The 8,091-nt window shown below is 34.7% G+C and overlaps 1 non-coding gene across 1 annotated transcript; it reads left to right on the forward strand.

The window, feature by feature from the left end:
• Positions 1 to 6,304: 6,304 nt before the first annotated feature.
• On the forward strand, positions 6,305 to 6,376 carry TRNAA-AGC (transfer RNA alanine (anticodon AGC)). The gene has a single exon. It is a non-coding gene; the product is annotated as a tRNA-Ala (tRNA).
• Positions 6,377 to 8,091: the final 1,715 nt, after the last annotated feature.

Genomic DNA, 8,091 nt, shown 5'->3' on the forward strand with positions numbered 1-8,091 from the left:
ACAATATAAAATCTCTGAAACCTTAACCCCTAGAAAAATAGCACATACATTGTCTTGGGTCCTAAGAAATCTATAAAAGAGTCTGAGAGAAACAAGAGCAAGTTGCTGTAGTGTTCTAGAAAATATTTGACAGTTTATCGATTTATCTTTTTTTTGAAGACATAACTTGATATTGATATTACTTTTTTTCTGAGATCACTTTAGCTTTTCAATTAAAAAATATAACAGGCTTAAAAGAAATATTTACCCAAACATGTAATAAATAATTACTGAAGGAAAAGTCATACAAGTTATTTGTCCCTAATACTATCAGGAAAGAGTTACATGGAATTTTACTTGCTAAAAAATTTATTAAATATTTAGCATTGTACTTTTAAAATCTTGTAGACATTGAACAATCAAAGCAAGCATGAAGTCAAAGTCAAAGGCTAGAAAACAATTCTTCAAATAAACAATTCCCTCAAAAAATCAGGGGTGGCCGTACCAGTATCAAACAGCATACACTTCAAGGTGAAAAAGTTTATGAAAGACTGTAAAGATGACCAGTGATCAAGGTATTTTTATGTCAGAAAGAACTCACACTCCTAAAGGTACATGCACCTAATGAAGGACCAGCAAAATACTTTAAACAATTGCTAATAGACTTGAAAAAAGACATTGATGACAACACAATAGTAGTTGGAAATTTCACCACCACTTTGTCATTTCTCTATAAATCAACTAGAATAAAGATTAGCAAGGAAATACTTTATTTGAGGGAAAAAGTGGGAGGGGGGTTTATATACATATATATATATATATATATATATATGCTCTTTCTTTTTTAAATTTTTATTAGTGAAACACCATGAGATACAGTTGTAGACTTACAATTTTTTGTGCTTGGGTTTCAGTTATACAATGATTGAGTGTAACTGAATCATCCCTCCACCAGTGCCCATTCTCCACCTCCAGTGCTCCCCATATCCTTCCCACTCCCATCTTCCCCATCCCACCCCACCCCTGTGGCAGGGCATTCCCTTTTGTTTTCTCTCTCCTTTTGGGTGCTGTGGTTTGCAAAAGAGGCATTGAGTGGCAACCATGTTTGGTCTATAGCCAACTTTCAGCATGTATCTCTCATCCTGGGAGGATCCTCCAGACACCCAAATACACATTCAAAATAATTTTGATAAATATCCAAATGATAAAGTGAAAAAATAGAAATTCACAACAAATGTTTTATAAGTTTATAAAAATGTACCTTAAGATGGTATATTGAAATACTACAAATACTTCAGATTTTTTAATAATTTTTCTTGTAAGTCTTCTACAATCTTCTTTCAACAACAGGTCCTTTTAACAACATAATGAATTATGACGCTAAGGGAAGGGTAGAGAATGTGGACCGAGACAACATCCAGGCACACTCTGCACTCTAGTGGAAATCAATTTATAATTTATTTGACTATGTGAGCAGAAGAAGAGGACAAAAACACATGTTCCAACATATTATTGAAGATGATAAAAACTCCTAGGGAACTTACTTTATCTTCCTATTGGGAATATACGTTTACTTTGAATATACATTTACTTCTTTTTTTGCATTGTTCTTGGAATAAATGTGATTTTTGATATACATTTGTTTGTTAAAACCTTTGAGGAGTCCTGCCTTAGAGACTTTAAAAAATTATTTTTAAACCCATTGCTTTCCCAAATCACATGACTATTATTTTAGCCAGCTCTACATGCTCTAGCAAAGTTTCATGGAGAAGAGGTTCAGAAAGCAACACAAAATCATTTCTGATTGTTCTGGGGACCAGCACTAAAATCAGAGTGCTGGCAGGATTAGGTGACAGCCAGGACCAACCTTCTTCCTGCACACTGCTGACTCTTTGTTTATCTTCATATGGTATAAAGGTTGCAAGCTAGCCTCTTATTGCAAGAGTATTCCCAATAAAATAGGGTTCCTCCCTCAATGAATCACAGTAAGACCAGAGAGATAGTACAAGATTTAAGGTGCTTGCCTTTTACTCTGCCAGCACCATTAGATACCCAGAACCAAAAACGGTCCCTAGGTACAAGCAGGAGTAAGCCTTTAGCATTTCCTATGACTGAAGACCCCCACAAAAAAGAATGAATCATTTACCAAAGACCCATCTTCTAATTGTCATCGTCAAGATTAGATTTCAGTATATGAATAGGGATAAGATGATCTAGTTTGTAACTATTAAATCTTATTTGTTTTATATGAAGTAAATTATCATCCCATTAACTTACAGTCCCAAACACTGCAGCTTAGTAAGATGAAGGGGAATTCCACAATTATGGTGGCAAATTATTATATTGACCTTGACCCGCTATGAGTCTTATAATACTTAAAAATAAGATACAAACCACAGCAGAACCAACCACTGTGACTAGTGATCTCCAACAGCAGACCCAAAAGATAATTAGTACACACATAATGTCATCTCAGTACTCAAGGCTCAAAATATACAATATGTTCTCATCTATTAGAAGAAAGAACATAAGCAGAAATTCTAATGTTATTTTTGGAAAGATCACATACAGTGACTAAAATGATCTGTCCTTGAACCAATTCATAGATACTAGAAATCATTGTAAATATCTTAAAAAAGGAATGGAAAGCTGGTTCAAACAGAGTCAAAACAGAGCTTTTACAGTTGATCGCAGATATAGCTTCTAAAGACAAAATAGAATTTTATCATTAGCTATGGTCTTAATAAGGAACATGGATTGAATGGATTCAGTGATATGCCTTAGTCTGAAATTATCTGAGAAAGTATTTAGAGAAACAAAAAGGAACAGTAGTTTTATTGGAGGTGCAAACTGTCTTAAGACTTACTGCAGGAAGAAAAAACATTTACATGTGATAGTGAAATTAAAAATCACCACTAAATTTATTCATGTCATTTTCTTATTTTTCTTTTCTTTTACACTGTTTTTGTTCTTTTTATTTGGGGAATTAATCAGTCAAGACAGAACCACTTGCATATGCATATTTTGAGATTTATTTCAAGGTGTTTAATTAATGGATGAGGGAACTCTGTTTCAAATTCCTGTACAGTGGTGGAGTTGCTTCTTCAACAGAACGATAATCACGTAGGGACTTTGGTGAGATTGAATAAGCTACCAAGGTTATTTAAAACACTCTTAATAGAAAGTCATTTATTTATGGGGTCAGGAGACTTATACAGTGTGTAAGGTGCTTGCCTTGCACAATGCTGAACTTGTTCCAATCCCCCATGTTCTATATGGTACCCTGAGTACCACCAGGAATGATTTCTGAGTGCAGAGTCAGAAGTAATCCCTAAAGCACTGCCAGGTGTGGCCCTAAAATCATAAATAAATAAATAAAGGTCAACTATTTATGGACTTTAGTTATAGCTTCAAAATATTTCACATCCTCACCTATGTTTGGATACATAGTCCAAACCTCAACCTATGTTTGAATACCTAGTGTTGTTGACACAGAAAACTATCACAGGGGCATATGAATTCTTTTTTTTTGGGGGGGGGGGTCACACCCGGCGATGGACAGGGGTAACTCCTGGCTCTGCACTAAGGAATTACCCCAGGTGGTGCTCAGGGGACCATATGGGATGCTGGGAATCGAACCCAGGTCAGCCACGTGCAAGGCAAACACCCTACCTGCTGTGCTATCACTCTAGCCCCCAGCATATGAATTCTTAAATGTGCTAAAGTAAATTTTAAGAAAAACAACTCATGACCAAAACCTATAAACATTAAAGTCTTTTGCTAATCAAATACACATACGACATGCAAACCAGTACAGATTTCATCATACCTAACAAATATAAGGTATTTGTTAGGGGGTTAATTTTTAAATAACAATAAGATGATAATATTTTTAGTATGTTGCTTTTAATGATAGGAGCTTACTCATTTCTCACATGAATATTATCTGGAGGTACATTACCCAGGATTGGTATGCTGTTTCTATTGTTTTACCAGAAATCTATTTTTCTATTAATATAGAAAAATATTAATAGAAAAGGGTTCTATTTTCCTTGTACCTTTCTTTTTCAGTCTCCTTGGAATAGAACTGCCTTTACTAAGTTAATTCATAGTCCTAGAAAACTTCTAAAATTTCAGTATTCATTTCTCTTCTTTTAGCAGAATAAATGTCAAAGAAAGTAAAGTCTGATTCCATCACACATTAAAGTGCTCTGGAACCCCCATGTGTCTGCTTGTAATTGGCCAGAATTTTGCCAATTACAATTGTAATTGGCCAGAAGTTTGTCATACAAAGCTCTTTGTGATGGTATGTGTGTGCACTTGTGAGTGTGTGTGTGTGTGTGTGTGTGTGTGTGTGTGTGTGTATGCATGGGCCAGAAGGTTGGGAGAAATAGAGGGAAGGCACTCTGTTTTCAAGAAGCAGAATTTTAATTAGTGGATGAATTATGAAGAATGAGAGGGATATGAGATGTTTGCATTAGCAAGCAGCTAGTATATTTTACGTTGCAAGGTGATCTTAAAATTACAAGTACATTTGTCTTCTTCTAACTCTACAACAGAGCATCTCTGAGATGAGTTTTGAAGGCTTGGTTCAGCAGGCATCAATTATAAAGCAGACATTCCTTTTATAACACTAGCTCGCTGAGTTTGCCAGCTCAGCATCTTCTGACAGCCTTTTTTTGTAATAGATAGGGTTTTCTACACAAATACCACATTTAGTTTTGATATAGCACAGCGGGTAGGGCATCTGCCTTGCACGCAGCCAACATGGCCGACCCGAGTTCGATTCCTCCGCCCCTCTCGGAGAGCCCGGCAAGCTACCGAGAGTATTCGATATGCCAGACACAGTAACAACAAAGTCTCCAATGGAGACGTTACTGGGCCCGCTCGAGCAAAATTCTTATATTTTAATGATTGGAGGATCTGCAATCAAAGTCTTTGGAAGTAGCAGAAAATCAAGGTAGTTTGTGCTAGGTCCAGCAATTGCACATCTTATTTTTTTCCAAATGTATTTCTCATTTTATATCCAATTTTAGAGAATGAATCTGTTTGTGTATGTGTTTTATATTTGCTTCCACTAATATCTTAAATCCTATAAATCTTATGTTTTCTAGAATGGGGAAGTGTGGAAGGGTCCTAACGTTGGCTAGTATGACCTGAGGGACTGCTTAGTGGCTAATAATTTTACTCAAGTAAATCAAAATGCTTTTCCAGGTTTTGATTTCTAAAAATTACTTAAGACCTACATAATACAGTTATTTTTTTCTTTCTTTCTCTTTAGTTAGCCAGGATAAAAATTCTCTATAAATATTTACATAAAATTATGACTTAAGTTCAGTAAAATAAGGCTTTAATGTGTGAATCTGAGAAAATATGCTAGGTGGTGAACAGAATTGTTTTAAAGAGAAAATATAATTCACTTTTATATTACCATATTTCCAAGGAAGTAGGTTTGGGTTAAAAACAATACACATTTCTGTTTGTAAAAAGAAATGCCTCATTCATTACTGATTTCTTTGACTAACTTTGGAATGTCCTTACTGTATAATAATGAGGTTGAATACCTTTTGCTTATTGCTGTACTTTGTAATCATTTACATGAATGCTGAGTAATAATTTTATTATTGTTGTGAGAATATGAGTCTATTAGGAAACCAAGATTGCCAACTGTATCCCTTAGAGCACATGTAAAGAAAATTATGATACCAATCACTATTTTCCATGAAACATTAGTCTTTAGCTGGTGATACTAGAGTTCAATAATAGCTAGTGGAGAACTGCTTAAAGCTATATTTTGCCCCCAGATAGCCATAAAGGGACAATTATATGCCTACAATCTAAGTAGCACTTAAGCTGCATTTTGCATTCTCTTTGATCTTGAACATTCTTTTCCCTGCTGTTGTTTTTGACCTACCTTTTCTGGTTTCTTCTTTGGGAGAAAAAAAAACTATTATCAGCTTCTCATGTATTTTATTTCACTTACATGTAAGTAAATCTTACATTTAGACCACCATATGGAACGTTTCTTATTTAAGATTTTTGCTTCCTTCATTCAAAAAAGTAGATGAGTGGTTTAAGTTCAGAAATGTGGAGGACTAGGAAAAAATCATGCCTACCTGAACAATAAGAAAAAAAATTAAAAGGTAGAAAAATTGAAGGTTATTATTATTATTTAGTTCTTCATTGAACCTCAACTATAGAGCTTACCTCTAAAGAATTATTATGTCATTCCCTTTACATGACATTGTGGGAAAAAGAAGCACTATAAAGAGAGAGAATCTATGGATAATTGTCAGGAGTTGAGGATTGGGAAGTATAGAGCCGTGGGGGTGTAGCTCAGTGGTAGAGCATGTGCTTAGCATGCACATGGCCCCGGGTTCAATCACCGGCACCTCCATCTCCTGGATTGTGAGGGAAATACCTGCTTCCTCTTAAAGGGCTTTTCCTTCTTCAAATATGAAAGCTTGTAACTATCTCATGGTGATTCAATAAAATTAAAATCAAGTAAAAAAAAAAGGTTAGAGAGAAGTTTGAGTACAGAAATCACTTAGTATTTAATTACTGCCCCAAGATAGTTGCAATTTTAAAACTAGCAGGACTATGTGCAGGAATCTCTATTACTTCCATTTAAGCCAGAATTGTTGATCACCCTTGAAAGAAGTATATGTATGGTATTGGCTTGTTAAATGCATCAATCCATGTCTTTGTCACAACTCATAGAACGAACATTATGAAAAGTGAATTTCATGATATGCAATTTATTTTATTTTATTGAATCACCATGAGATACAGTTACAAGCTTTCATGTTTGAGTTACAATCACACAATGATCAAACACCCATCCTTCTACCAGTGCACATAACCCACCACCAATATTCCCAGTTTACCCCCCTTTCCCACCCTCTCCCTGACTCTATAGCAGACAATATTCCCCATACTCTCTCTCCACTTTTGAACAAGATGGTTTTCAATACAGACACTGAGAGGTTATCATGTTTGGTCCTTTATCTACTTTCAGCACACGTAGGAATTGGTTGGGATGGGAGATGATATGCAATTTTAACAGAGTAATATGCTATAACTTCCCAAGATATAACTGTAGCACTGTAGTACTGTCCATTGTTCATCAATTTGCTGGAGCGAAACCAGTAATGTCTCACAACAAGTTGCAAGACTTGTTACTGTTTTTGGCATATCGAATATGTCACAGGTAGCTTGCCAGGCTTTGCTGTGCCAGCAAGCTACTCTTGGTAGCTTGCCAGGCTCTCCAAGAGGTGTGGAGGAATCAAACCTGGGTCGTCTGTGTGCAAGGCAAACACCCTACCCACTGTGCTATTGTTCCAGCCCATATCATAAATTATAATCATCGCCATCCTCATTTAACAATGTTAGAAATGATGAAAACTTGATAGCATAATCTGATCACATGAGTGAAAATAAAGTACAAGTAGCAGAGTGTCAAGGAGCACATGATAGGAATCTGCAAGACTTTCAGAATTTTTTATAGAAAAACTGGATTCAAATCATATAAGTTTTACCATTTGATAACAAATTCCTATGACAATTCATAATCACATTTAATCATCAAATATAAGATCTTATTTTTATCATTAATAAAGTGAATAAATCATAATATAAACTCTTTGGAAAATAATTTTGCAGCTATAGACTATGGAATTGATCATCTCTGCATTTAAATATAAACTACAAAATTTGCTATGATTTGATGTTATTTAGTCTATTTAGTCTTTTATTTTTTCTTAGAGTAACCATTATAATAACATCTATATTGCATGGTGGGATACATATCAAAAGAGAATATGTGTATGGGAAATAACATAATTTTTGACATAGTAAGAAGAAACATATGATATTATATACGCTAAAGGATTGCTAACATATTCATTTGACATTTATAGTATTTAGGCTTATATGATACAAAAGAGTATGTAATCTAAAATTATAAATGGACTCTTTTTTAGTTTCAAAAAATTCAGTTGCAGTTTTTATAAATTAACTTCAATAAACTGCATAGTCAAGAATAGAACTGACAGGAACATAGAAGAGTGTTGCAGGGAAGAAATAGTTTCAAGGCAGAAAATTAAAAGTCAT

Source organism: Sorex fumeus, unplaced genomic scaffold (assembly GCF_029834395.1).
Source record: "Sorex fumeus unplaced genomic scaffold, SorFum_2.1 ptg000128l, whole genome shotgun sequence".
Classification (NCBI taxonomy): Eukaryota; Metazoa; Chordata; class Mammalia; order Eulipotyphla; family Soricidae; genus Sorex; species Sorex fumeus.